The 27,039-nt window shown below is 49.8% G+C and overlaps 1 long non-coding RNA gene across 1 annotated transcript; it reads right to left on the bottom strand.

The window, feature by feature from the left end:
• Positions 1–364: 364 nt before the first annotated feature.
• LOC148754949 (uncharacterized) lies at positions 365–26,894 on the bottom strand. Its single transcript, XR_016019498.1, has 3 exons — positions 26,765–26,894; positions 6,669–6,884; positions 365–6,313 (listed from the first exon to the last, which is right to left on the bottom strand). It is a non-coding gene; the product is annotated as an uncharacterized LOC148754949 (long non-coding RNA).
• Positions 26,895–27,039: the final 145 nt, after the last annotated feature.

The following is a 27,039-nucleotide window of genomic DNA, read 5'->3' as shown; positions in this document are numbered from 1 at the left end:
CCGAACGTTCAGGAAGAGATAACGCCCAGTGGGACAAACCTTTGCCAATGGGGGACTGATGCCAGTGGGTAAACGCTTCCCCCATCTTGCCCCAGATGAATGGTCCTGAGACGTGCTGTGCTCCACACAACAACCCCCCCATCCTATGGGATTGAGCAAACATCATCCCTAGATACCCTGTTTCCCCGAAAATAAGACCTAACCGGATAATCAGCTCTAATGAGTCTTTTGGAGCAAAAATTAATATAAGACCCGGTCTTATTTTACTATAGACCGGGTCTTATAATAATATAATAATATAATATAATTATAATATAATATAATATAATATAATATAATATAATATAATATACCAGGTCTTATATTAATTTTTGCTCCAAAAGACGCATTAGAGCTGATTGCCTGTCTAGGTCTTATTTTCGGGGAAACAGGGTAGCAGTGGCCAACTTGATGACACTTCCTCACACTGGCTCTCCCTCCTCCCTGAGCCGCTCTGCGAGATGACTCCCTCCTCCCTGGGCTCTTACTTCCTATCAGGTACGTACACTGCAGCCTATGTCTCGGGCCCTGCTTTCTGGGGAGCCCAGGCTAAGGCAGTGGCCCTCCCAGCGCCAGCCCCTGAGAGCGCCCTCATTTCAGCACTTCCCTTACTCTCTTCACTGCATCTTTTATGCTTCTGGTGTTCATTTGTATGTTGATTTGTGTTTCCTCCCCAACTAGACTGCAGACCCCATGAAGGCCCCCATCCCTAACACCAGGAACTGGGCCTGGCACATATTTGGTACTCAGTAAATATTTGCCAATTGAAAGGAATGGCCCTTACCAAGCCTGACCACCCCGCATTCAGATCACGAGACTGTGAAACCAGACTCTACACTCAGCAGCTGGGATCAGGCGCATTTAGAATAGAACATCTAGTAAGCTGATAAGTCTATTCTGGGGAGGGAAAAGGTTATTCTCTTTAAAAATAGGAGGTTATCTTTCAGATCCACCCAGACAGGACTTTGCCCTTGAAGATGATAAAGGTCAACAAAGAAGCAAGCATTGAAATCGCCGGTCAGAAAGCGTGGTGAGCAATTCTGGGAGCAGCTCATCCTCCCAGGAGCTTGATTGCTTTGAGCGTCTATATCACCTGGGACATTAGGAAGTGTCACCAGGCCCCAGAGAGGAGCATGGGGGACTTGATGACATAGACTTCCTTTTACAAAGTGGCAAAGGTAAGCTTCCCAGGTACCAAGCAGGTGCTGGGCTTCTGTGATCTCATTCACCCATGTCGCAGTGTGGGTTCCTCAGGGCTTGGCACGGGAAACAAATGAGACGTCACCATCGTCTTCATTATTCTTCTCACCTACGACCCTGGACCTTTCTTGTCAGACCTACGAGACAGACCCCAATCCTCCCACACAGACCACATCCACCCCAGAGGAGGCATAGATCCAGAGCAGTGGTTCTCTTCTGGGGGCGCTGTCACCCCGTAGAGTGGCTGTGTGTCCTGAAGCAGGAGAAGTTCCCCTCCGAGCCTCAGCTGCCCCAACAATAAAATGGGGAAGACGATACCCACCTCTTTAGGCTACGGGAAGATTACATGAGATCATACATAAAAAGAGGTTAACTCAGCTCTGCACAAAGAGAGCTCAAGGGATGGAGGATATACTGGGTTGCATAGTATCCCCCAAAATTCACATCCAACCAGAATCTCAGCCTGTGACTTCATTTGGAAATAGGTCTTTGCAGATATAATTAGTTAAGCTAAGATGAGGTCATACTGGTTTAGGGTGGGTATTAAATTCAATGACTGCTGTCTTTACAAGAGAAAGGGGACGGACATTGAGACACAGATGCAGAGGACACACACAGGGAGAAGACCATTGAAGATGAAGGCAGAGACGGGAGTGATGCATCTACAAGCCAAGGACCCCAAGAATGGCCAGCAAGCCCAGAAGCTAGGAGAGAGGCAGACACTCCCTCGGGGCCTTAAAAAGAACCCATCCTGCTAACACCTTGATTGTGGACTTCTGGCCTCTGGAAACTGTGAAAGAGTAAATTTCTGTTACTTTAAGCCATTCGGTTTTTGGTACTTTTTTACTAGCAAGTTAATCCGGGGCTATGGCCACACTGTGTTCACCATTCCAATTATCCGTGGCACGCGAGGGGATGTACCCAGAGCACAGAGGGCTCCATGCCCTGGGAGGACCTGCACACGTTCGCTCTCCAGCTGCTGCACGCAACTTGAATACCCAAGACGTTTCTGAAGCTTGGGGGGTTCCTCCGTGGACTGGGGAGAACGTCTGTATCTCCAGGTGCCCAGATATACTTAGAGCGCCCAGTCTGTGAGGTCCCGGAGGACCTCTAGAGCCCCTGGGATTTACCCACAATACATGGCGTACACCGTGGGCACCACCTGTGTGCCCCACCCCAGGGTGGTCCAGGGTGGCGACAGCACACAGAGCAGTGCGTGTCCTGACACAGCTCCCCATGTGCATCTAAGGAAAGGTGAGCACATTTGGCAGACTCAGACAGAGCCCACACGCACAGAAGCCTCGACAGCACCTGTGTAATGGACAGGACACCAGGTGTGGCGACAAACTGCATCCCTGGCGAACAGATAGTATTTATGGCACCAACCAAAGCTGAGGCACCGGGCGCGTCTGCTGGAGATCCGCAGGCTGGGGAAGATGTGGCTCCGTGGAACTCAGAGTAGCTATGGTACATGGAAAGCAGAGAAGGAGGAAAATCCATTTGGGGCCAAGAGCTCTGTCTGAACTTTGTCCTTTTCTCAAGCAAAAGAAAATATTATTTCACCCTCTAAAGAACCACACATAATAACAGGCGAAATGTCAAGACCAATGTTGATATAAACCCCCAAGGAAAACAAACATCTCCGTACCTTCTCCGCGGCCTCCCCACCTCACCCTGCTCAGCTAGTTTAAACAGATCTAGCAGTGGGCAGAAGGGAGGTGGGAGGCAGGAAAAGGCTGCCTGGCTAGGATTGCTGGGAGAGAGGCTGGGCCTCTCCAGGACCGGGAGCTGTCTGCGAGAGCCTGGCCTGGGATGGACACACAGATCAGACCAGCCAGTAAGAGCCTGGCCTGATTTCAAGTCCCAGTGTCACTCACTGCCTCTGTGACCTTGGGCAAATAGCCTGACCTCTCTGAACTGAGTTTCCTCGTTGACATATCAGGAGGGTGGCATGGGATAATACAGGTAGGGCACAGTGCCTGGCACAAGTGCTGAATAAAAGAGGCTGCCATTCCTGACCCAGCCAGGTCTCCCAGTGGGGAAGGCCAAGGATGGGCCCTCCAGGGAGGCCCCCCAAGCTGCATGACTGTGTGAACAAACATTACCTGAGCACCACTGTGTAGCTAGCACTAGTCTAGCTGCTGCGCTGAAATCACCTTATTGAATCCATGCAGCCCTGTGGAGATTACCATCCTCGTGTTGCAAGAGGGGAAACAGAGGCTTGGGGAGGAGAAGAGACTTACCCAAGGTCACACAGCTGGGAAGAGGGGCTGAGATTTAAAGCCAGGCCCATCTGGTTCCAAAAGCCCCAGGCAGGGGCGACTCCCAGACTCATCCAAGAGGCTGGCAGCCCAGTTCTAGTCCCAGAGTCCCTGGGACTCTCCACACCCAGGATATGGATTGGGAGCATGTGGGATTATACTGTCCAAGAGACCCCCAAGTTTGGCTCTGGCTTGAAGCCTCTCTTGACCAGGCCCTGGCCACTGGTCCTGCCAGAGGCACCCAGGTGCTCCACCAAACTTTCAGTCCAGTTTTCTGTTTTCTTTTCTTTTCTGAATGGAAGGCAATCCACCAAATATGTGTTAAGCCTCTTCTCCGTGCCAGACCCTGCGCTGAGCCCTAGAGACCTAGGGCTAAATCCTCCTGAAGCCCAACCCTTGAGAAACTCCCAATCCAGTTGGGAGAGGAGGGAGAACAGATATGACAAGACTATTACAGTATGAAGAATGCTCGCATTCGTGGGTCCCTGAATAAGCTCCGGTAGGACCTTAGGAGAAGGAACACTGAATCTTCCAGCTGAATCAAGAGTGATGACTTGAAAATGAACAGTCGTTTGCCTGGAGAACCAGAGAGAAAGGGTGTTTAAAAAGGAGCAGCCCCTGCGAATGCGGGAGGCAGGAGAGCCTCGAGTGATGGCGTCTACGTGTAGTTCAAGTTGCTGTTGAGGGTGGGAGATTGGCAAGAGGTTAGTGACCTGATCCAAGATCCCACAACAAGAAAGTAGGACGGACGAGCTGGCAGGGGCCACGTCACGATGGGTTTTACTGAGTGGGTTTTAGTGCGAGAGCAGCAGGTGCCACGGGAGGGACAGAACCAGATCAAACTTGCATTTGAGAAAGCTCATTCTGTATACGGTGGGGAGAAGAGTTGTGGGTGGGGGAAGAGTTTGCAGGAAGAAGGCTGGAGATGGGAGACCACTGAGGAGGCTGAGAATATGGCGGCCTGAACTAGGGCAGTGGGGGGGGGGGGATGCCGACGGGGAGGGAAGGGGGAGGGGGCACCCAGGATGAGCACAAGGCAGAATTGAAAACCTTGGTGCCTGACATGCAGCAGGAGGTGTGGTGAAAGGAGAAGAGGGAGATGCTCTGGGTGGGGCTGACTGTGGTCCTCTGGGGGAGATGGGAAGCCCAAGAGGGTCTTCTTCCTGGGTGAGTTCCTCGGGGATGCTCTGAGTCTGAGGGGCCTGTGAGGTGTCCCAGCAAAGATACCCCGAGGCAGTTGGCTCTGTGGGTCGGGAGGTAAGCCAGAGGTGGGGTGCAGGTTTGGACATCACCCCTGAGGTCCCCCAGGGAGGGTGGGCTGTGGGCCTGGCTTAGAACATGGGAGCACACCAATACTTAGGACGTGGAGCAAAGGAAGAGATGCCAAGAAGTCGCTGGAGAAGGAGCAGCCTGTGGTAGGTGGCGAACCAGAGAAAAGAAGTGTTAAGAATACAAGATGAAGACTAAAACCCTGACAAATGGACCGGCTGACATGGAGGTCAGAGGTGGCCCCGCCAGGAGCCATTTCAGGGGACGGGTGGGAGCAGAGGGCAGAGTGCGAAGAGCTGAAGGGTAGATGGAGGTGAGGAGGTGGGCAAGGACAGGGGGCCATACACTGGTCTTTTAAAAGCTCGGCAGGAAATGGAAAGAGAGATAGAAGATGGTAGCTAACAGGGGCTCAAGGTCAAGGGAAGGTTTTTATTTCAAAACGGGAAACTTAAAGAGCTGCTGGCGAATCAGAAGTTCAAGTCACAGGAGTCAAGGGGTTCCTGGAGGCAAGGAGGTTCCTGCGGAGGACATTTAGACAGATGGACAGAAGCGATGGGCTGGTAGGGTCAAGCCAGCAGCCGTGTGACATGAGGGGGTGGGGGGACGTCCACACAAGGCATGGGGCAATTCCAGGCCAGGCTGTGGAATCCAGCAGTGCAGCAGAGAGGTGGCGAGGCACAGGCTCTGGGCTCAGACTGACCTGGGTTTGCATCCCAGCTCCGCCACTCACCAGCTGTGTGACCTTGCAGTCCCCCCACATGGCCGTTCCCCTCATCCCCGAGGTGGAGAGAGCAACAGTCTCTGCCCCACGGGAACAAATGCATGAAAGGCATTCAACACAGGACCCTGCGAGCAGAGGACCTCGATAAATGTTAGCGAATAAGAATAATAAATAATGAGGAGCTATCGAAGGGTTTTGAAGCCGGGAAGTGACAAGGTCAAATCTGTATTTTAGAAAGACCCTGCTGGAGGAGGAGGTAGCCTGGGGGAGAAACTAAAAGGTCGTGCACTTCTCGAGGTATTTCTCTGAAGTCTGTGGGAAGTTTGTAGTGTCAGGTTAAAGATTTTATTGGTTCCATGTTTGGTTTTGATTCGGTGGTTTCCTCGGGTCCTCGCACGGCGGATGTCGGTCTTACTGGCCGTGCTTGTAGCTGGCCTGGTGACGGGGGTCTCTTTGGGGCTTCGAGGTGTATTTCAGAAATGAAATAAACGGATGGGAACAGTAAATAGAGATAAAGAAATACATAAATAACATGGAGAGTGGATTTGGGGAAGGCCTGGGCCGGGGGGTGGCAGGGGGATGGGTGGTCCAGTGACCCGGGCAACTCCAGGATACAGCAGAAGGGTGGTGGCCGAGCGGGGGTGGGGAGGAGGGTGATTCCTTGAGACAGTCCCAGCATGTTCTTCAGACGCAGGTCAGCCCTCCTTTCACATCCCTCGCAGCCTCAGCAGGAAAACCTCCAATTTGGGAACAACATTGACCCCTCTTGGAGGAGACTCCGGGCCAGGCCTACAGTGAGCCCAAGGGTGTAGGCCTGGGGGAGCTAGAAGAGCAATAATAATAATATCAGCAAAGGTTCTCGTTGAGTTCTTCCTTCTCACCCACATTCACAGCTCTCTGGTGAGACAGACACTGTTATTAGCCCCATTACACAGGAGGAGAGTGAGGCTCGGAGAATTATGCTGCTTGCCCATAACCTTGGCTTGGATTACGGCCTCTTGGAAAAGACACCCACACTCTTATCCATCCTTCTCCAGGGACCCTGGCCCACGTGAGCCCTAGGCAACACTTCTTGCATGAGACCCCTGGGAGACTAAGTTTCTCTGACAGTAATTCAGGCACAAAGCAAAAAGAGCCTTGGGGGAGCAGGTGGCCTCCCCTTCCAACTCTCCACTCACCTGCTGTGTGACCTTGGGCAAATAGCTTCCCCTCTCTGAACCTTAGCTGCCTCCTCCTCAATCAAGTGTGGTTCTGTGCTAATCCCTGGGGTTGTTTTGTGGATTTCATTGGCTCCCGCCTATCTTGGGCCTAGCACATAGTAGGCGCTCCACAGAGGCCCAAGCGCTCTTCCCAGGATGTCCCTGTCAGAGACGATTATCTCCATGGAATCCACACTGTGAAAATAAACATGAACTCAAGTGGCCCCGGTCTCCGTGGTAGCCAAGGGGAAGCTCAATCCCCAGCCTGTGTCTGTTCTGGGCAAGAACAAAAGTTTCCCTGTGAAGTTGCCCCCATCCCCCCCTTCCCTTCTGGAGCCAGCTGGGATGGGGAGGCGGGGAGCAGGACAGGCCTGCAGCCCGGTGAGCTCAGCTGCCAGTCAAAACCCAGCCTTCCTCCTGCCCAACCCCATCCCAACACCATCCAGGCCAAGGCAGGTGAAGGGCCTCCAAACTCAGGTGCCTGAGGGGCAGAGAGCTGGGTCCGTAGTAGGTTTCGAGGGAGAGAAGATTCCCATGGTGGCCCTGGGGACAGAGTGTGTAAGGACTAGAGTCCAGGGACGTGGATGGGAGAAGCCACTCGGTTATCCTTGGACAGAGCACCATGCCATTCACCTATCTCACACCCCTTTGCCCACCAGCCTCCCTGTTCAGAGCTTCTCAGATTGTGGGTTTCAGGAACTTGGGGGAAATGGGTAGGGCTTGGAGTACACAGCAGAACCAGCACAGAACCTGGTGCCAGAGAGAAATGGCACAAATTCTGGTCCATCATAAGTTGACATGAGACCTTGGGCAGGTGAAGTCCTTTCTGTATCTGAGTCACTGAATGGACCGCCCAGCTGGGGCCAAGGGGAAGCCACATCCAAGTTTGGCAACAAGCTTCTCTTCAGCAGCTGTTTGCACCCACTGAGGACCGGACAGTGTCCTGGCACAGATGTGAGACACACCCACAATGGGTTCAGACATGTGACAGCCTGAGGGGACAAGGGAGCTGGAGTGATGGGAGCAGGGCTTCAGGGGGAAACAGTGGGCCTCTGAGAGGGAAAAAGAGCCAGGCCTCAGCACAGGGCCTGAGCACAGGGGGGTGGAGGCAGGGGTGCACATGGGCAGGATGTGTTGCTCTGGGTGGCAGTGTGGCAGTGTCGACACCATTGTGGACACAGCCCTCCTCACAATACGATTGTTCCCTGGGGAGGAAAGGAGCTGTGTGGAAGGACGTCCCATATGCTAAACTCTAGCGCTTCATGTGTCCAAGCAGCCCTACTGTGAAGCCCCCAACCAAGCAGAAGCCAGAGGAGTGACCTCACCTTCCCCTCCAAGGTCATCAGAGCACATGAGTCCCCAGGGAGGGGCGGCTCTGCATGGACATGGGCCATGGTGGAGTTCCAGCATGGCCAGTGGCCACGGGGGTGAAGTTTGTTCAGCAGTGCAGATGGCACAGGGGTTGCAAATGACAATTAGGATTTATGTGAATTATATCTCAATAACACAGTTTAAAAAGACTTACTTTATGATTGTTCACTGCTAGTATATAGAAATACAATTGATTTTTGTACTTTGATCATATATCTTGCCACAAACTCACTTATTCGTGTTAGCAGCTTTTCTACGGATTACATTGGATTTTCTGCATCGATAATCATGTTATCTGCATATAAAGCACCGTACTTCTTCCTTTCAAAATAAAATAACGATCAGGATGTACATGTAGGTGTACGTTACACACCCCCTGGTGGTGGGCCCCCCTGAAACACCTAGAAGAATGGGACTCTGAAAGACACTCCGTCCCCTGAGTGAAGAGGTGGACGCTCAGTTAGCAAGACCCAGCTTCTTGTCATCATGGGCTGATGACATCAGAGTTATGGTGATCCATCCCTTCCCTATTTGGCGGGGGGGGGGGGGGGGCGGGTATCATGAGAATTCATGACATCAGTGCTATAAAAGTGTCATGCAGAGCAAAATTTGGAGCCCACAGCGCTGGGCCCCTTGTTGTCTGGAAAAGACATTTAAATGTTTAATAATGTATTGTTGTGTCCCCCTAAAATTCATATATTGAAGCCTAATCCCCAATGTGATGGTATTTAGAGGTGGGGCCTTTGGGAGGTGATTAGGTCATGAGAGTGGAGACCTCAAGCATAGGGTTAGTGCCCTTATAAAAGAGAGCTTCCTCGCCCCTTCTGACATGTGTCCTCACAGCAAAAAGATGGAGTCTACGAGCCAGGAAACAAGTCCTCACCAGGCACTAACACCCAATGTTCCACCACCGTGATCTTGAATTTCTGAGCCTCCAGAACTGTAAGAAATAAATTTCTGTTGTTTATAAACCACTCAGTCTCTAGTATTCTGTTATAGCAGCCTAAAGGGACTACGACATGTATTGTATTCAAAAATTAAACATTTCTAAAAAATTACCAAGCTCGTAGGTTTTTAAATCTGTAAAATTCTGTGACTCTGCAATCCTAGTCTTCAATATTGATCAATGGAAAATTATGAAATGCACAAATATATAACTCAATTGATGGATAGATAATAGAGAACATCACACCATCATTTATACAAAAATAACTTGATGATAATCTGACTATTCAATAAAAACATGACATGCAGTGTAGCCATTACAAATGACTGCGCTGTGCAGATATATCCTTAAGATGTGTTTGACTTCTCTGTGAGTGAAACAGGTATGATACAGTATTAGAGAATAATCCTCTTTTGGTTTTTATAAATATACGTAAGAAAACATCTGGAAGAAAAATACTTCAAAATATTTATCTAATTATCCCTAAGAGGTGAAATTAGGAATAATGTGTATTTTTTCTCTGATTTTCTTTTTCTTTTATCTGCATTTTCACAAAGTTATAACAACAACAATATAAACAATTTACTAAGCACTTTGTGTCAAGTAAGTACTGCATCAGAGCTCTCTATATGTTTTCTTATCTAATCCTTGTAACAACTCGGAGAGACAGGTACTATTGCTTTATCAGGCAGCAATCTTGCAGTTGAAAGTGACAGAATATCCACCTCAAACTGGCTTAAGCGAGGAAACAGGATTAATTAGCTCCTGTCAATGGAAAACCATGATTGGCTTCTTATCGGGGCTCAAAAGTTGTCTCCCACAATGGGTTCTTGGTTGTACTCTGGGGCAGCCCTATTCTCAGACAACCCATCCCATTGGTGAGCAGGATGGCTTTGTGGCAGGGGCCAGTCACACCCTCACAACCGCAAGGCTGTGAAAAAGAAGTGGTTCAAGCAAAAGCCCTATAAGACCCGCCACTGACCTGGCTTGGGTCACGTGACCCCCATGACCCAATCTCTGTGGTCGGGTGATGGAAGGCACTGATTGGCTTAAGCCGGGGTCACATGCTACAATCGTGGAGCCTGGGAGTGAAATCATAGCTGAGAATGGGAGAGAGTTTGTTCTCTCAAAGCAAAAGCAAAGGCAGCGTAATGGATGCTGTATGGGAGAAGAAGGGGGAAAAGCTGTCTACCAAATTACATCTCTAATTTACTGATAAAGAAGCTGAAGCTCAGAGATGGAAAACAGTTTGTTCAAAGTCATATAGACACTAAGCAAGGGGGCAGGGACCTGAACACCCACTGTCTAACTCCAAAGACCACAAACTTATTTACTAAACGATATTGCCTTCCGTGATTACTTGTATGGTATTTTGATTAATTTAGAAACAAAAGAAAATCGTAAGCTCCTTCCAATGGGTCTGTGGTGCCTGGCTGCTTCAGGCGCGGGGTGGGGGTGGGGTGAGGGGTGGTCAAAGACGCCTGAGACCTTTGTGCCAGATGCTGCCTTCCAAGATGGCGACCATCCAGTTGCTTCCTATCTTTCCATCAAGACAAGTTGCCAAGAACAGCCCTGACACCAGCAAATGGCAAGCGCAGCTCAGAAAAACAAGACACTCCACACACGCAAGTTAGAATAACAATATCTGATATTTATTGGTGGCTTATCATGTGCCAGGCATTGTGCCATTGATCCCTCATGATCACCTGCAGAGGTGGGAACAATTGCTGCCCCATGTTACAGATGAGGAAACTGAAGCACAGAGAGGTGAATTTCCTCGCCAAGGTCACACAGCCGCCTCAGATGGAGCAGGGCTTAGGTTGAGTCTGACTCCAGAGCCAGATGCTCTGATGCCTGTGTCATGGTTCCTCTGCTGCCAAGAGACAACTACAGTGGTACCTGCAGAGATCAGAACTGTAGACAGCAAATGTGCTGATAATAAAATTCCGAGTGTTCAAGGAGGCAGGGGAGGCGGATGCCACTGGCTGTGTTCTCCTGGCATTTCCCTCGGTGTTGCTGGGGAAAGATTGTGCCATCAGGGCTGAGGTACAGTGCACAGCCTAGAAACCTGCTAAATAGCCTTCCTGTTGTGGTTTCAGTCCTAATCTTGAGTTTATAATTATTTTATATGGTAAAGGATGTCATCACTGGTGAAAATAGGCGTAAATCTAGCCTTTAGTAAGGATGTTCAATTAGGAGAGTGTTCATGATCCATTGTTAGTGATTTTTTTAATGCAAATTATAGAGCTATATATATAGCATGTTCCAAATGTTGTTTCTTAAAAATATATATCCACACATGAGAAAGACCAAAGGAATATACAAAAGGCTAACTCTAGGACTAGTATTACAGAGTATTTTTATTTTCTCTTTTGTTCTTTTCTATACATTCCAAATTTTCTATAATGAAGTACATTATATCAATAACTTAAAAGTTATTAATATTTTTACAAAGGTTTCCGAGCGTAAGAGGCATAAGAGTTCCAAAACAACCTTAAGCTTTGTTTTTCTTTTAACCTTCTTTCTTCATTTATCTCTTTATTCATTCAGCAAACATCCACCGATTTCTGCTGTGTAGGGCTCTCACTTACAGTGGATCAGACGCAGGTCCCTTGAGGAGCTTCCTGTGCAGCAGGTGGACCGACAGATGGACAGACAGTCCTATACCTTAATTGTCTGCTCAGACATGAACCAACCTGCTAGCTGTATGCCCCATGAAGACCGGAGTCTGTCTAGTTCATCTCTGTATCCCAGTACCTGGGATGGGGTCTGACAGTTAGTGCTCCAGAAACACTGATGAACAAATGAGTGAAACCAGTGAGACCTGAGTTCAAATTCCAGTTCCTTGAGTTCTAGTTTCCTTTTCTGACAAGTGGGGGAGTAATGCCTACTTCATGCGGTTGTTTGAACATCTTTTATACAGTGCCTGGAAATAGTACTAGGTCCTCAACGAATAATAGAAATCACTTCATTTCAAATTGGGTGGATTACGATGGCGTCCCCAGCCTGGGGTCAGGCTTGCCTATATATGTATCTGGAGCCTAACAAGAAAGAAATTTGGTTTAAAATTTGGAGAAGAATACGTAGACTATTCTCCCATTTATCTAAGAAAAGAGCAGCCATTAAATTTTCAAATGAAAAGACAAACTAAAGAGCCGAAGCAGAAAAAGTGACTTAAAGGGAGAGGAAGGAAGGGAACAGGGGAAAGGGGCAGAGAAAGAAGCTAGGCTACTCGAAGTGTCCCATGTTTTGTAGACTTGGAAACCAGGCCAATATTTCACATAATCATAAAACAATGTTACATGTTTCAAAAAGAAATTCCAAATATCAAAAGCAAAACAAACAAAAAAGCTAACTTACAGTAAATTGGTGATAACCACATGGAAAGGAATTAAGAAGTGACTCAAGTGCAGTAATTGTGACTATCTATCCCTAATAAGATATTCCCCAAAGGCAAAGCAAAAATAAATAAACTGCAAAAGAAAAAAAAGTCACTAATTGTATTGTTGGTGGTGTTGGTATTCTTACCTGAGAATGTTATGTGGAAGTGAGACTTAGCAAGTAAGTGTGTCTTTCACCAGGAACTGGAGGAAAGGGACACACAGCATGGAAGAAAGCATATAAAGAGGTAAGATAGACGGGGCTTAAGTAAAAATGCTGTTGTCCTGAATTTAAATTGGAAGTGTCAATCTGAACTCATGATATATTTTTAGTCAAGCAATGTACTTTATTTCTTGAGCATTTTGAGGTTTACAGAAAAATTGAGTAGAAATTAGTTCCCACATATCCCTTCATCTCCCTCTGCCCTCTAGTTTGCCCGATTACTAATATCTTGCATTAGTGATATCCATTTGTTACTATTGGTGAGCCAATATTGATACATTATTATTAACTAAAGTCCATAGTTTATATTAGGCTTCACTCTTGTGTTGCACGTTCTGTGGGTTTGGACAAATGTATAATGACATGTATCCACCGTTGTAGTGTGGGGCTGAATAGTTTCACTGCCCTAAAAGTCCTCTGTGAAATCATGACTCATGATGTATTCTATCTTTGAAAAAACAAAATAATAATAATAATCAAAATAAATTTTTAAAAAACGTATTTCCCAGCTCTGTCCACTAAAAACACCCAGAAACGATGACCAACTCAAAAGCAATAAGCATCATTTAAACCTCAGTTATGGTCTCTAAATACCACTCCCCATTCAAAGAAACCAGGGGTCCTTGGAGAAATAGCTGATTCCAGGTTTGGAGCAGAAAGTGTGTAGGACAAGTCTGGGGCATCTTTCTATTCCAGAGAGCAAGGAAGTTATTAAAGTTTACTGGGGTCAAAAGGCCTTGGAGCCAACCTGAAGAGGTTCTCTCTGGCCCAATGGAATCGTTTGAGCATCAATACGAATAATAATTTCAGAGGATTGAAATGCATCAAATAACATTACATTTCTGTTCATAATGATATTACAAAAAAACTCGATAAAAAAATAACTTCAAGAATGTTAAGAAACCAACTCATTATTTGAGAACTGTTAAAGAACCAAGACTTGGTACTGTCTGTACTATATATATGAGATGATATTATACTGTACCTTGGAGTAACTAAAGAGTTGATGAAAAGAGGTTCCCTTTCACAAGTATTCCAGCTAATAAATGAGGAAGGAGGACACAATTACAATATCATCACAAACCGTAATGAAGTAATAATCTAGGCAATGAACATCAACAACTGCTAACTTCACAAAGAGAAAACACAAGACATTGTGGACCTTCTGACGGATGCACATAACACCTTTTGTGAAGTATTATGCCCCCAAATCAAACCTGAATCTGATCAAGCCTCTAGATCTAATTACGAGAAATACAGAGGACAGAGGAACATGTTAAAGGACCCCCACGGGAATACAAGCAACACAATCCAGATTGGGGAAACGCTACAGGACAAACAACCAGGTTTCCTTCAACAAATAAATGGCAAGGGGAGGGTTGGGGAGGAAGGGGGGGAGAAAGAGAGAGACAGAGAGAGACAGGGACAGAGGGGGAGAGAGAGAGAGTCTACAGATTAAAAGAGACTTAAGAGACTTGTGTGGACTTTTCTTTATCAAGTGTAAAACACATTTATGACATTTATGAGACAATCAGGAAAATGTAAATATTGACTAGAAATATGGGATGATAATAATTCTTCCAGATATGATAATGGTATTATGGCTATAATCCTTTTTTTTTTTTAAGATTTCTTTGTCTTTTAGAAGGAGATGCCAAAATAGTTATGATTGAAATGTTATATATGCTTCAAAATAATCCACTGGATAGGGCAGTTGGGCATAAGTTATAAATGTTGAAGGTGGGTGATAGGTACACTATTCTCTTCACTGTTATATATATTTGAAACTTTTCATTAGGAAAAAAGCTTACCAAAAATAAACATAAAAGCTCCTTTTAACAAGGCAACCCAGGCTCTCTTGTGCCTCTGATGTTTTTATACTGTTACCTCTTTGTATAAAATGGTTTGAGTGGCAACCCTCTTCCCAATATTCCTTCAAATGCCTGTTGGTGAGTTGGTTCTACCCTGCAGAGGTGAGGAGGGACCATATCAACCTGCACCCTGGGAAGGACCACCAACCACCAGGCAGAGGGAACAAAGCTGGGTTTGGGTCCCCACTACAGCCAACTTTGCATGAGTGAGGTAGGAGTGTTCTAAACCCAGCCCCTTGGGGCGGGCTCCTTTCTGGGTCATGTGCAGGCCTGGCATAAACCAGGTGGATAAAAGCAGAATCATGTAGTGATGAACAGCCTGGGTTCTGAAAGACCGAGGTTTGAAGCCCAGCTCTCCCAGCATGTTCCTTCCCCTGCTTGAGCCTCAATTTCCCCATCTGTAGATTGGGAACACTATGAGTACCTTCTTCATAAGGTTGTGGTGTGGACTGTGTGAGAATGTGTGTGAAGCACTGAGCACAATGCCAGGCTGGAGTGGTACCCAACAAATGGTGGTTATTTCTGCTGCTGCTATTATTATTATTATTATTATTATTATTATTAGCCAGAATATAGAATAGGGCTTTTCCCAAAAAATTATTCCTTATATTTGTCTCTCGAATTATGGGACACTTTCTCAATTATTTCATGTTGACCAACCAGGATGCTGTTTGGGGAAGACACATCAGCCTGGAATGACCCCACTCGATGCTCATTTTAGATGTTAGTCACAGTAACCTGACAAATGGGTTTTAAAAGATAAAGTAATTTTGTGTAGCTTTAAAATTTCTCCTGGGAGTGTGGCATCGCACAAGCAGGGGTTGGAGACTGTTGCAAACAGGACTGTACAGTCCACTTTTTAACCCAGTAGGGAGGCTGTGCGGTTCATGAGTCTATGCCCACAAGGAGGATAAACTAACCTAGTGGTGGGATGTTTGGCAAGAAGGTGTCTGTGGTGTGGGGATACTGACAGCACCATACACATGCCACCATAGTCAAACAGCTTAGGGGGCAGTAGAGATAGGTGCTCTGGGAAATGACACTGGCCATCCTGAAAAGTGGCTGAGTAATGACAAAGGACACAGATTCAAAGTGCAGGTGAAGCACAGGCAACAAAAGCAAAAATAGATCAATTGGACTTCTAAGTCAAAAACTGTGCACCAAAGGACATGATCACCAGAGGGAAAAGGCAACCCACGGTATGGGAGAAAATATTTGCACATCATATATCTGGTAAGGGGTTGATATCCAAATATATAAAGAACTCCTACAACTCAACAGCCAGAAAACCAAACATGGGCAAAAGACTTGTACAGACATTTCTCCAAAGAAGATGCACAAATGACCCAGGAGCACATGAAAGACTGCTCAGCATCACTATTCATTAGGGAAATCAAATCAAAACAAGGACTTACTGCCTCGCACCCAGTAGGATGCTACTCTCAAAAAATACAGAGGGCGTGGAGAAGTGCGAACTCTCATGCCTGTTAGTGGGAATGTAAACTGGGGCAGCCACTATGGAAAACAACATGGCTGGTCTTCAAAAAATTAAAATAGGGGCGGCTGGATGGCTCAGTTGGTTAGAGCGCGAGCTCTTAACAATAGGATCGCCGGTTCGATTCCCACGTGGGCCAGTGAACTGCACCCTCCACAACTAGAGTGAAGACAATGAGCTGCCACTGAGCCGCAGGATAGGCGACCATGGCTCAGGTGGTTAGAGCGCGAGCTCTCAACAACAAGGTTGCCGGTTCAATCCCCTCATGGGATGGTGGGCTGCGCCCCCTGCAACTAAAGATTGAAAACAGTGACTGGACTTGAAGCTGAGCTGCGCCCTCCACAACTAGATTGAAGGACAACAACTGATGGGTTCTGGAAAACACACTGTCCCCCAATATTCCCCAATAAAATAAATTAAAATAGAACTACTATTCTTAAAATAGAACTTAAAATAGAACTACTATAAATTAAAATAGAACTACTATGATCCTGGAAGCCCATTTCTGAGTATATACCCAAAAGAATCGAAAGTAGAAAGATATTTGAGGATATTTGTATACTCATGCTCATAGCAGCATTATTCACAATAGCTAAGGAGTGGAAGCAACACAAGTGTCCATCAACAGATGGATGGGTAAACAAAATGTGCTACATACATGCAATGAAATATTATTCAGTCTTAAAAAAAAAACAAAGAATTTCTGACACATGCTATAACGTAGATGAACCTTGAGGATGTTATGTTAAGTGAAATAAGCCAGACACAAATGGACAAATATATATGATTCAACTATATGAGGTCCCTAGAGCAGTCAAATTCTTAGAGACAGAAAGTAGAATGATTAGTTCCCAGGGGCTAGGGGAGGAAAGAATAGAAGTTACTGTTTAATGGGGACAGAATTTCAGTTTTGCAAGATGAAAGGGTTCTGGAGATGGAGGGCGGTGATGGCTGCACAACAGTGTGACTGGACTTCATGCTACTGAAAATGGTTAAGATGGGAGGTTGTTATTTTATCACAATTAAAAATAATAAAAAAGGGAAAACATGCAAGTGAAGTGTTTGAAATTAAACTGCCTCAGCAACTCAAGAAAAATCAGTATTTATATCTATTATCTCTTTTGAATCCATTTGTCAGGTCACTGTTATAACCATCCAAAATTATAGTCAAAATTGTGGCTGTAACTTTGCAGGTAATGCCCAACTCATAAACTTACTATTTTAAGTAGGCAAGTGATAGTTCCACCATCTTGAGTTTATATATTCAAATTGGCCCCAAACATTTGAGGGTATCTTCTCATTAGGAAAATCCAACGGCTCTTTCTATCCCTTCTCACAGGTTCCGGGCACACATGGAATCAACTCCTATCACCACTACCCACACCCCCAGCCCTGTCGAGCAGTCCTAGACTCTTCCAGGCTCCCGCACAGCCTAGAATCCAGAGCTTAGGACCCCGAGACTCCCACAAAGCCTGCTCTCCTCCCCGATGTGGCTCTTCCCAAGCACAGAGAACTGCTAGTGTCTAAAAGGCTCGTGTTTTGTGCTTTTTAAGGTTCTTTTGTTAAGAATGAATGAGCTGAAAACAGATTTTTTAAATTGTTCTTGCATCCCAACACTCTGAAAACAGAGTTCCTTTTGCAGAGTCCCCTCAGAGCTGTCACCTTCCGGTTGCCCCCACAATGAGCTCCCTCCTTGGTCAGCTAGCCTGCAGGGCAGACCAGGGCTTGCAGCCCTGAGGATGGAATCCTGACAGTCACCACCACGTCCTGGGTGCTTATGACGGGGAACAGGCCCCTGGCCACATCCTCTTGTCCCCTTACACTGTGTGAGACCATCACAATGCCCCTGCGAGGTTCCCCGATGAGTGCCATCCAGAATCCCCAGAGAGCAGCCTCCCCTTTCCTCCCCCTCCCCCATCCCAACCCCAGGCCTCTTAGTTCCTCCCCATCTCCAAGACCCTGCTGCCTCAGTTTCCCCAAATCATGCCAGCCTCCCTGAGAATCCAGCAAGCCCAAGTCTTCATTTGCATCTTCTCCAGGATGGGTGATGAGTCCAAGCATTCTTCTCTCCCATCCTCAGTGCTCCTGGCAGAAGGGAATGCGCTGAAGGAGGATGAAGGAACGGGGGCGATCACTCAGCACAAGCAATCAGACTCATCTTATGCCGTGAGAAGTCATTTCTTGCCTGAGTCCTCAGCTGGTCCACATGGGAGAGGCATATCCCCAACCACTGAGCCACCATAATGTGGACCATGTTATATGTCAAGGACACTTGTCTCCTCCCTGTCTTACAGAACCCCTTCCATTGCCTTGACACTGAAGGGTGCCTGCCCCATCACTTCTTCCTGGCCCTTCCTGGCTTTCTTCCTGAGACTGCACGGGGATGGGGGCGGGGTGGGAAAGATGGATAATCCCATCTCACCCTGAAGGACAAATACATGTTGCTGAAAACATAAGAGGTAAACCTAAGCTGGTCCAAGAGGTGAAGGAAGGCTTCTGGGAGGTGGTGATGTTTACACTGAGACAGAAAGGATGAGAAGGAGTAAGCTAGGAAAAGGGAGTGGGAAGAGCCTTCCAGGCAAAGGGAACAGCCGGTTCAGAGCCTGCAGACAGGAGAGAGGATGGGCTGCTTGAAAGGCTGAAATCAGGCCAATGTGTTTGGCGAGTAGTGCACAGAGGAAAGGGGAAGGAGGTAGAGCTGAGGCCGAGGAGGTGGACACAGGCCAGAAGGCCTTAGAGGCCATTGGGAGGATTCGAGACTTGGAGGCTTTTTCTGTGTTGGAAAAGCCTGAATTACCAAGCTCTTCCAGGGAGAGCAACTCTGCCCAGCAGATTGTGTGGGCTGACGTGTAGGTGGAAGCCTGGATGCAGGGATGGAATTCTCTGGCTTTTCTGTACACTGGGAACAGTTGCAGGGCTGTCTGGATCCCACAGAGCTCTAACATGCCCACTCACCACCCTTCTTCGGCTGCCTGGCACCACAGGTGGTAAGGGCAGTGGCTACAGGCCTCGCTCTGCCACTCAGTAACTACGAGCAAGGCACTTCCGCCGACCCCCGAGCCTCACTTTCCTCATCTGCACAATGGGTACCAATGCCAGCCTCCTCACAGGCTTGTTTTAAGACTCCATGAGATCACAGACGTTAGGGGTTTCACAAAGGGCCTCTTCTAGTAAGTCATCAATAAAGGTTGGTTCTTATCATCAGTCCTATTGTCATCGTTATTGCATCGTTATACGCAGCCTGGCCCAACTCCTGAGCGCTGCTCCGCCTGTTGGACTGTTTTGGGGCCAGACACTGCCAAGCCCTGAGATGGGGATGCTCCACTTTTTTGCATAAATGTGCATCTTGCATTCAGAAGAGCCCCTCCTTCCAAGGAGGGTCCAGCAGGGTTGCTCGGGGGACACATTCCAGAAAGAATAACTCTGTGTAACATGAAACCCTGAATCTGGAAACACAACCTCTATGGGAAATTAGAGGACAAGGCCTGCTCTGAGGACCGCCCAACCTCATTCCATACAAAAGGGATATTGAAACCCAAAGGCCTCGTCACTTGGCCCCCTGCCTCTGGTCTCACCCTTCACCACAGCCAGAGACATCTTCCCAAAAAACAAACTTGACCGTGCACTACATTGTTTAATGCTCCCATGGCTCCTCACTGCCCTCACACCCCTCATCATGGCCCACAATGCTCTGTGGTCAGGCTCCTGCCCACACCAACAGCCACAGCCTGCTCTGACCCCGCCATACGTGTTACCAGTGGAGCAAGTTCATTCCTGCCTTAGGACCTTGGCACATCCAGTGACCCTCCTGCCCCCTCTAACAGCCCACTGCCAATTCTAGATTCAAAAATTTCCAGATGAAGAAACTGGGGCCCTGAGAACCACCATGTGGCTCCTGAAACTAAGCCCCAAGCCATGTCAGCCAGACTCCAGAATCTTTCAGAAGCCGAGAGGAAGCACCTGGCTGCATCTCCATCAGGCGGCTCAGATAAGAGAGCTGAGCCAACGAGAAGAATGGGGCCAACGCACCACAGAGCACAGGCACTGAATGTATTCAAAACCCAGACACTCATACACTTTGGTCTAAGGCAAGACATTTGACCTATCTGAAGCTCAGTGTACTCATCTGTAAAGTGGGGCTAAATAATAATGCCTCCCTCAGAGGCGCATTGTGAGTATTCAGGAATGACACATAGGTGGCTACTCAGTGAATGGTATATGCCACCCTCCCTTGGTGCATCTGGGAGACTGCACCAGTCCAGACCAGCCCATTGCAGACTAGACTTGCATCACCCAAGGTTAGGCTGCTGGGGTCTGGGAACCATCACCACCCTGTTTGTTTTGAGTTTCGTTTCCCAGCATTTCCTTTGGAAAAAGGCCAGCTTCCTCCCTGCTGGAAGGAGGCAGAAGGGAAATGTTCATGCCTGTGCCTCAATACCTAGGGAAGCCTTGTGGAGAGGTGACAAGAGCCTGAGGTTCAGAGTCTGGTAATTCAGGTTCAAATACAGGATCTGACACTTACAATGCTGTGTGACCCTGGGTGAGTGACTTCACCTCTCTGAGGTGCTGACTGACTCACTTGTTAAAAGGTCTCATGATTTCTACCTCAGAGGATACTGGATGCAGATGGAGGGACTGGGAGAGAAGATTCTGGACGTGTTTCCCCAGTGTACATATAGTGATTCTTCTTGGGGAGGGACTGAAGATGGGGGAGAGAAGTAGGTTTACAACAGGTGTTACCAACACAAATGCCCCCCAGCAATGGAAGAGGGTGGGTGCCTGGCCCACGGTGGGGTAATGGGATAAACTGGAGGGTAGGACACAATTCAGCCCCAGATTGTCAATACCCCGCTGGGTGAGGGTCCAAGATTATCAGGAGAAGAAAATCCACGCTTTCGTGCAAAATCTCATGATTAAAGTACGGTAAGGAGTATATACTGTATGATTCCATTTATATAAAATTCAGAAACAGGCAAAACTCCCGTATGGTGATAGAAACCAGGATAGTGGTTTTCTGGGAGGAGGGCTGGGTAGTGCCTGGGAGGGGCACAAGGAATGATTCTGGGGAGCTGGAAACATTCCCTCTCTTGATCTAGGTATTGGGGACATGAGTGTGTCCCCTTTGTAATTTCACATTTTGCACACTTCTCTGTATGTATATTATAGTTCAATAAAAATGCTAAAATAATTTTAGAACAAATTAATTAAGACTGGAGGGTTGGGAGGAGCGACAGCCAGCGAGGGCCACGCTGAACACTCCGGCAGGCTGCATCCCGAGCACCAGTCGGACCCCTGAGACAGGGGCATGGGTGCTCCCGGACCCTGACACCCTGGGCTGGCTCCTCACCCTTGGGGAGCACCCCTGCTTCCTGAGCCACACAGGAGGAACGCCCATCCTGCTGAGAGCCACATCTCTGTCAGCTCACCTCATGGCCAGAAACTGCTGAGCTCAGATTCTAGAGAAACAGGCATGCCCCTGCCGCTTAAATGATAAAGCGACGCCCCAAAACCTCACCCTTATCTAGCATTCATTTTACTTCACCAAGAATACCTAGAGGACAGTAATCAAAAGGCAGCAATTCTGTTTCCAAAAAGCCTTCCTAGAATCTGGAATTCACAGATCCCGCCTCCCAGCCCACAGCTCGACTCAGCAAACCCCAAGGCTGCAAACTCAGCTGGCAGCATGCCCCGTGGGCCATCAGAGGGGTGGTGGGCAGCAGTGGGACTGCCCCGGCTCCACCCCTCTGCCTGTCCAGATAGCTTGGTTTTAGTTTTATTTTCACTCTCATTCTTTTCTTTGCTGGGGCCAACAAAAGATGCACACGCCTCCTATATAAAGTGGCACTAGCCAAAACAAATGCATATCAAATGCATTTATTTGCACAGACACTCATAAAATCTTTACTAGACACCAAATAATTACAGGAAGGGGCGAACCTCCAACTGCGCTGATCCCCAGTGTTTTGAAGTGGATTTAAGATAAAGATCAAATAGGACGGGCGCTGGCCCCACATCACACCCAGCCGGCTTTCCAGCATGGACCCTCCCAAGGGAAGCCAATGAACTTTCTTGCTTTTGTGAATGTGTGTCCAATTCATATAAAATGTCTTTCTGTGAGTTATTCTTAGTGTCCTAATGGGGCTTTTATGGCTCCAAATACAGTCCTCAGCCATCTCTTTATTGTGGCTCAGGTCCTCAGCCCCTGATTTCAGCCGAGCTGCTGAAATAATCCAGCTCATTCATGTAGTAAGAAATGCAAAGAGTTTTGAGAAAAGTGTCTTTTAAAAAGTAAATAATAAATGGCACCTTGAGCGTCACACACAGTCGATTTTGACGCAATGGGCTGCAACCCTAATTCTGTTCCTTTCCAGAGGTCCAGCTTGGGTACCCTTGGCCTGGGATCCACAGCCAGGGCAAGTGAAGAAGGCTGAGGCTGTCTGTGTGGGACATCTGGGCGCTGCCTGGGGGGGTCTCCTGTGCCTAGCCCACACCTGCCCGATCTGAATCCCACCTGCCCTAAAGGAAGATAGATGGCTGAGCTCAGCGTGGTCTGTTTCTCCTCAGGCTTTGGTTTGAGGAGGGGCTGTGATTTCCCCAAGTTCTGGGGACTCCCTTCCATCCAATTATTCACTGACTATTTAAAGAGGCCCACTACGTGCCGGCACTGCCGTGAGCACTTACACTTCGGCCTCGCCACAGCCCTGTTGGATAAATGCTGTCATCACACACACTTTAAGGGTAGGAGGCTGAAGTGCAGAGAGAGAGCAGGACTCCTGAGGTCCCACAGCCAGATCTTAAGCCAGATCTTGGTGACGACCAGGGACCTGCCCTTGACCACTCCTAACTCCTGCTTGGCCAGTGTTAGACCTTATCCCTGAGCCACCTGGCCAGGGCGCTGTCCCTCCGTAAGCATCAGCCCCTGGGCTGACAGCAGCCTTTGGATCTGAGGGAGCCTGGTCTCCTGACCCACTAGGAAGGAATCCCATGACTAACGACCCAGACCTTTAGCTGAAAAGTCATGGGTCTGTGGCCAGAGACCCCACCAGCTGGTTGAGGGTGGGGCTGGGCTGCAGGGAGAACAGAGAGACTTTGCTGGGGCGGGTGGTCCCCCACATTAGCACACAACCTCAGAGCCACACACACTGTGCTGCACCATCTAACTGCCTAAAATCCTGCCCCCTGTCACAAAACCCAATCAGTCTACAAAAGCCCAGAAGGAAGAGAACCTGTTCCCAGCCCTGAGTCAGAGGGACACCAGCTTGGACCTCTCTCCAGTCACTCCTCTCTGTGGGCCTACAATGGACTCACGGTCTCTATGAGCTCTCCAAAGGCACAAGACCACAGACGATTTCCCCTGAACTGTGGGAAGGTGAGGCGTTCCTTATCACAGACATCCATCTCTCTGCTAGCTAAGAAGGGGCCTTAAACCTTTGACCCACAAGTCCGGAGGCCAAACGTGGCTGAGAGGGGAGCTGGGGATACTCGACCTGTGTTGGTGCTGTCCAGCTCCACTCCTGGAGCTCCCAGGTCTCCTGACCCTGGGCTGCTTTCTGGGAATAGCGACTCCCAACCCTGGCCATGGCTTGGAGCGGCTCTGGTCCAGGCTGGCTGTCTCCCATGGATCTGATAATCCCCAGGGTCTGGGCGCAGCGTAGTTCTCTAGCAGGAAGGAATCCCACTCCTCAGCTGCACCCTCAAGCTCCAGGGCACCCAGCCCCGGCTGTGCCTTCTATTCCACCTCGGCCCTGGATCCTCACCTCCAGCTGGGATTGTAAACTGGGAGGGGACCCCGCAGCTCTGCTCTGGTCAGAAGCATAGCCCTGGGGAGCATGCACAAGGCTCCAGGCAGGGAGGACGGTCACAGGGCGGTGCTCTTGGCCGCTGGTAGCTCAGGTGCGGGCAGGAGGGGGTGCAAGGCTCTAAGGAGAGAAGCAAGGGGGGATAGGAGAGGGCTCAAGGAAGATGGGGCATCCACAGGATTCCGGGAGCCGAGACCCTCGCCCTAGAGCTTCCCTTTCCATTTTTGCTTCTTCCCAAGTGATTCCCAACAGCCAACTCGGTCTTTCCTTGGGTGGAGAAAATTTGAAGCTGTTTCTGCCACTGAAATCTGAGCCAGAGACAATCCCGGATCGGCCAGAGCTCTGGCGTGGTGGGCTGAGGATGGCTGGGGCAATCGCCTGGTACCGATCTCCCCCGCTGCTATAGAGCAGAGCAGAGTGCCGGTCGCCACTCACGGGCAGCATCCAACTCCCCGCCTAGGCCCCGGTTGTACCGTCCATCCGTCACTTCAGCTGAGGAAGAGGTCCAGTGGCACAGGAGCCGCAGTTGTGCTTCGTAGAGACCTGGAGCCTCTGTGCGCCTGTATGCGAATGACCTGGGACCACCGGCTCAGCTGGGGGAAGGAGGGACCCAGGGAGCGGAGACAAAGAGCCAGGAAAAGGACCTAAAGAGTGATCCGGTACGTGGGGGTGGGGTGGGGGGAACGAATGGACAGTGAGTGCGGATGTGGAGAGAGGACCCCAGGTTTGTGGACTAAGCAGCCCCACTCCCAGACCAGAGAGGGCAGCCCGCGTCTGGTCAGCCATGGGTGGCTCTGAGCGCCACCCTTGGCCCTCTTGATGTTGGTCCTGGCAGCGTGGGCTGTGGCAGGGCCAGGGGCACGCGTGACCTGCCCAGATTCTGTGACAGACCTACCCCTCGCACCGGATCTGGGCAGCCAGCACGTCCTCCTGCGCTAAGACCCAGCCAGCAGGCAGCCCCAGAACTGTGACCCTGGACACAGTCTGCAGCCACCGCAGGGTCAGAGAAGCCCCTATAGGAGACCTGGCCACAGAGGCCGCCATTCAGCCGAAGAGGGTAGTGGGAGACAGCGGGATGCGGATGGAACACTGCACCCGGAGTCTGAGGTCCGGGATGGGTCTGCAGGGCCTGTGATGGGAGAGGATTCCCAAGTGCGCTCTAAGGAAGTCAAGGGTTTGGGCCTGGAACCAGGACCCTCTAGCCTACAGGCTGTAGCCCGATAGCAGATGCAGGGACGCAGCGCTGCCAGCAGAGGGCAGAATATGCCCGGTCGGTCCATCGGCCCTGAGCCGGGCTCTGCTCGCCCGCGCCTTGCCCGCCCGGCTTCTCCCGGCAGCTGCCGCGCCCCGGCCCCAGATGCCGGGAGAAGGCGGCCCAGGCCCAACCTCGCGAGCCCAAGGCCTGGGGTTTGCAAGAACAACGGACCAACGGCGTGTGAAAGAAACTCCACATCCACCCATCCACTATCCTGAACACAAAGACACCGAGAAATACACGTAGACAGAAAGCCACATACACATATACACACTTAAAAATCCCCAAAACTCTGAGACACCGGAGCACACAGAATCATTCAGAAACTCGGAGATACACAGAGACACACAAAGGTGACACACCTACAGAAAAGGACCCCAGACACAGTACAGAGACTGAGAGACGACACACAAAGACCTACGCACCCACATAGAGTGATAGACACAGAGACACACACAAAGACCTACAAAACCACAGAAGATACAGAGGCACGGAAGGACCCCCAGATTCACACATACACGGATGCAGGGGAATCAGACATAGATTCACAGAGTCACAAACTCGGGGCCCAGAAAGTCGCAGGGACACAGAAATACTGTATGTGCACAGAGACACGGGTGCACACATGTGCAAGAGACTCAGAGGCGGGGGCATAGACACGCACAGTCACACATAGATACCCACCGACACACATGCAGGTACTGGGGTGGGGCGGGAGGCCCTAAACCTCCACAAAGCTGGGCCCCTCCGTGGGGCCCCGCGGCACAGGGGGCCACTTCTGACCAAGCCTCCCGCAGGCTCCAAATCCGATCCGCCCTCTCGCCTCCAGAGAGGTCAGGGGACCCGCCTCTCATGCCCTCCGCCCCCGCCCCGCTCCGCGCCGCTGCTCCGCTCCGGGAGGGGCGGGGGCCGCCCCGCAGCGGCTCGCTGGGGTCAGTCCCCTGCTCCCAGGCGAGCCGCCCCTCCGTAGGGACCCAGGGGCCAAAAACACAGCCGATCACAGCGCGGTGCACTGCAGCCTAATGCAGCGGCCTGCGCACCAAGCGCGGGAGCCAGGACCGGTGGGCGCCAGGCCCCGAGGGCGCTGGAGTCGGCCGCTTGGTCTCGCCCGGCTGTCGCTCCCCAGGGCCGGGGCCCACTTTGCACAGCCTGGACAGGGTTCTGTCCCTGAGGGGCGCGGCCTACCGACCCCTGGCCGGGTCTCTCTGCCACCAAAGGTCGCCTATCCTAGCAGCCAATCCGATTTCCCCTGAGCGGGCGAACACACGTCGTCCGGTACCTTCAGTCTCCGACCCGGGGGCCACTACCTGCTACCCGTGTTCCTCAGTCCAAATTCTGTGAGGCCAGATTCCCGTCCCTTGCCCCCACCCCAATCCGGGGATCCCTTTCCCAGACTTACTCGTCGTCCTCTAAACTCTCCGTCGCCTGAACCTGGGCCTCACCTTCTTTGCCTGTTCAGTGTCCCCCATTCTTGATCCTGGGGCCCCTCTGCGATCTTCGCTCACCCCAATCTCTGCCACTTCTGAAGCCTTTCCGCACCTCTCACCCCAAATCCGGGGCCCAACCCCTCTCTCCTTGGGCCGGGGCCCCCTCTGGCAAGTCCTGGGTCAGCAGGGCCTCCCCTCCTGCCGGTCCCCGTCCCTCAATCCCGGCAGCCAGCACTCTCCGCGGACCAAACCGGCCCCGGGAAGGCGCCGCCGCCCGGGGGACGCCAACTCAGCCCGGTGCGTCCTACCTCGGCCAACAGTCGGAGTCCCCCGGCGGCCACTCCCGGCCGGCGCCGTCCCCTGGTGGAGATGCTGCGCTCCCCGCCGTCCGCGCAGTATGGCCTCGCTCGGGGCCACTCCTCTTAGCGTTGAAGCTTTACAAATTATTAATAATAAAGAAGGCAAGAAAGAAAAAAGAAAGCTTTCATTCCCCAACTCCCAAATCAATTTTTCAAGGGGGTGGGGCAGAAGGATTTGTTTGGAGGGCGACCCAAACTTCTGCGAGAGGCCAGCGGGGCGCCTG

The sequence above is a fragment of the Rhinolophus sinicus genome, chromosome 16 (genome assembly GCF_057876585.1).
Source record: "Rhinolophus sinicus isolate RSI-liver-muscle chromosome 16, RSI-T2T, whole genome shotgun sequence".
NCBI classification, from domain to species: domain Eukaryota; kingdom Metazoa; phylum Chordata; class Mammalia; order Chiroptera; family Rhinolophidae; genus Rhinolophus; species Rhinolophus sinicus.
This window is presented reverse-complemented; position numbering and strand designations above follow the sequence as displayed.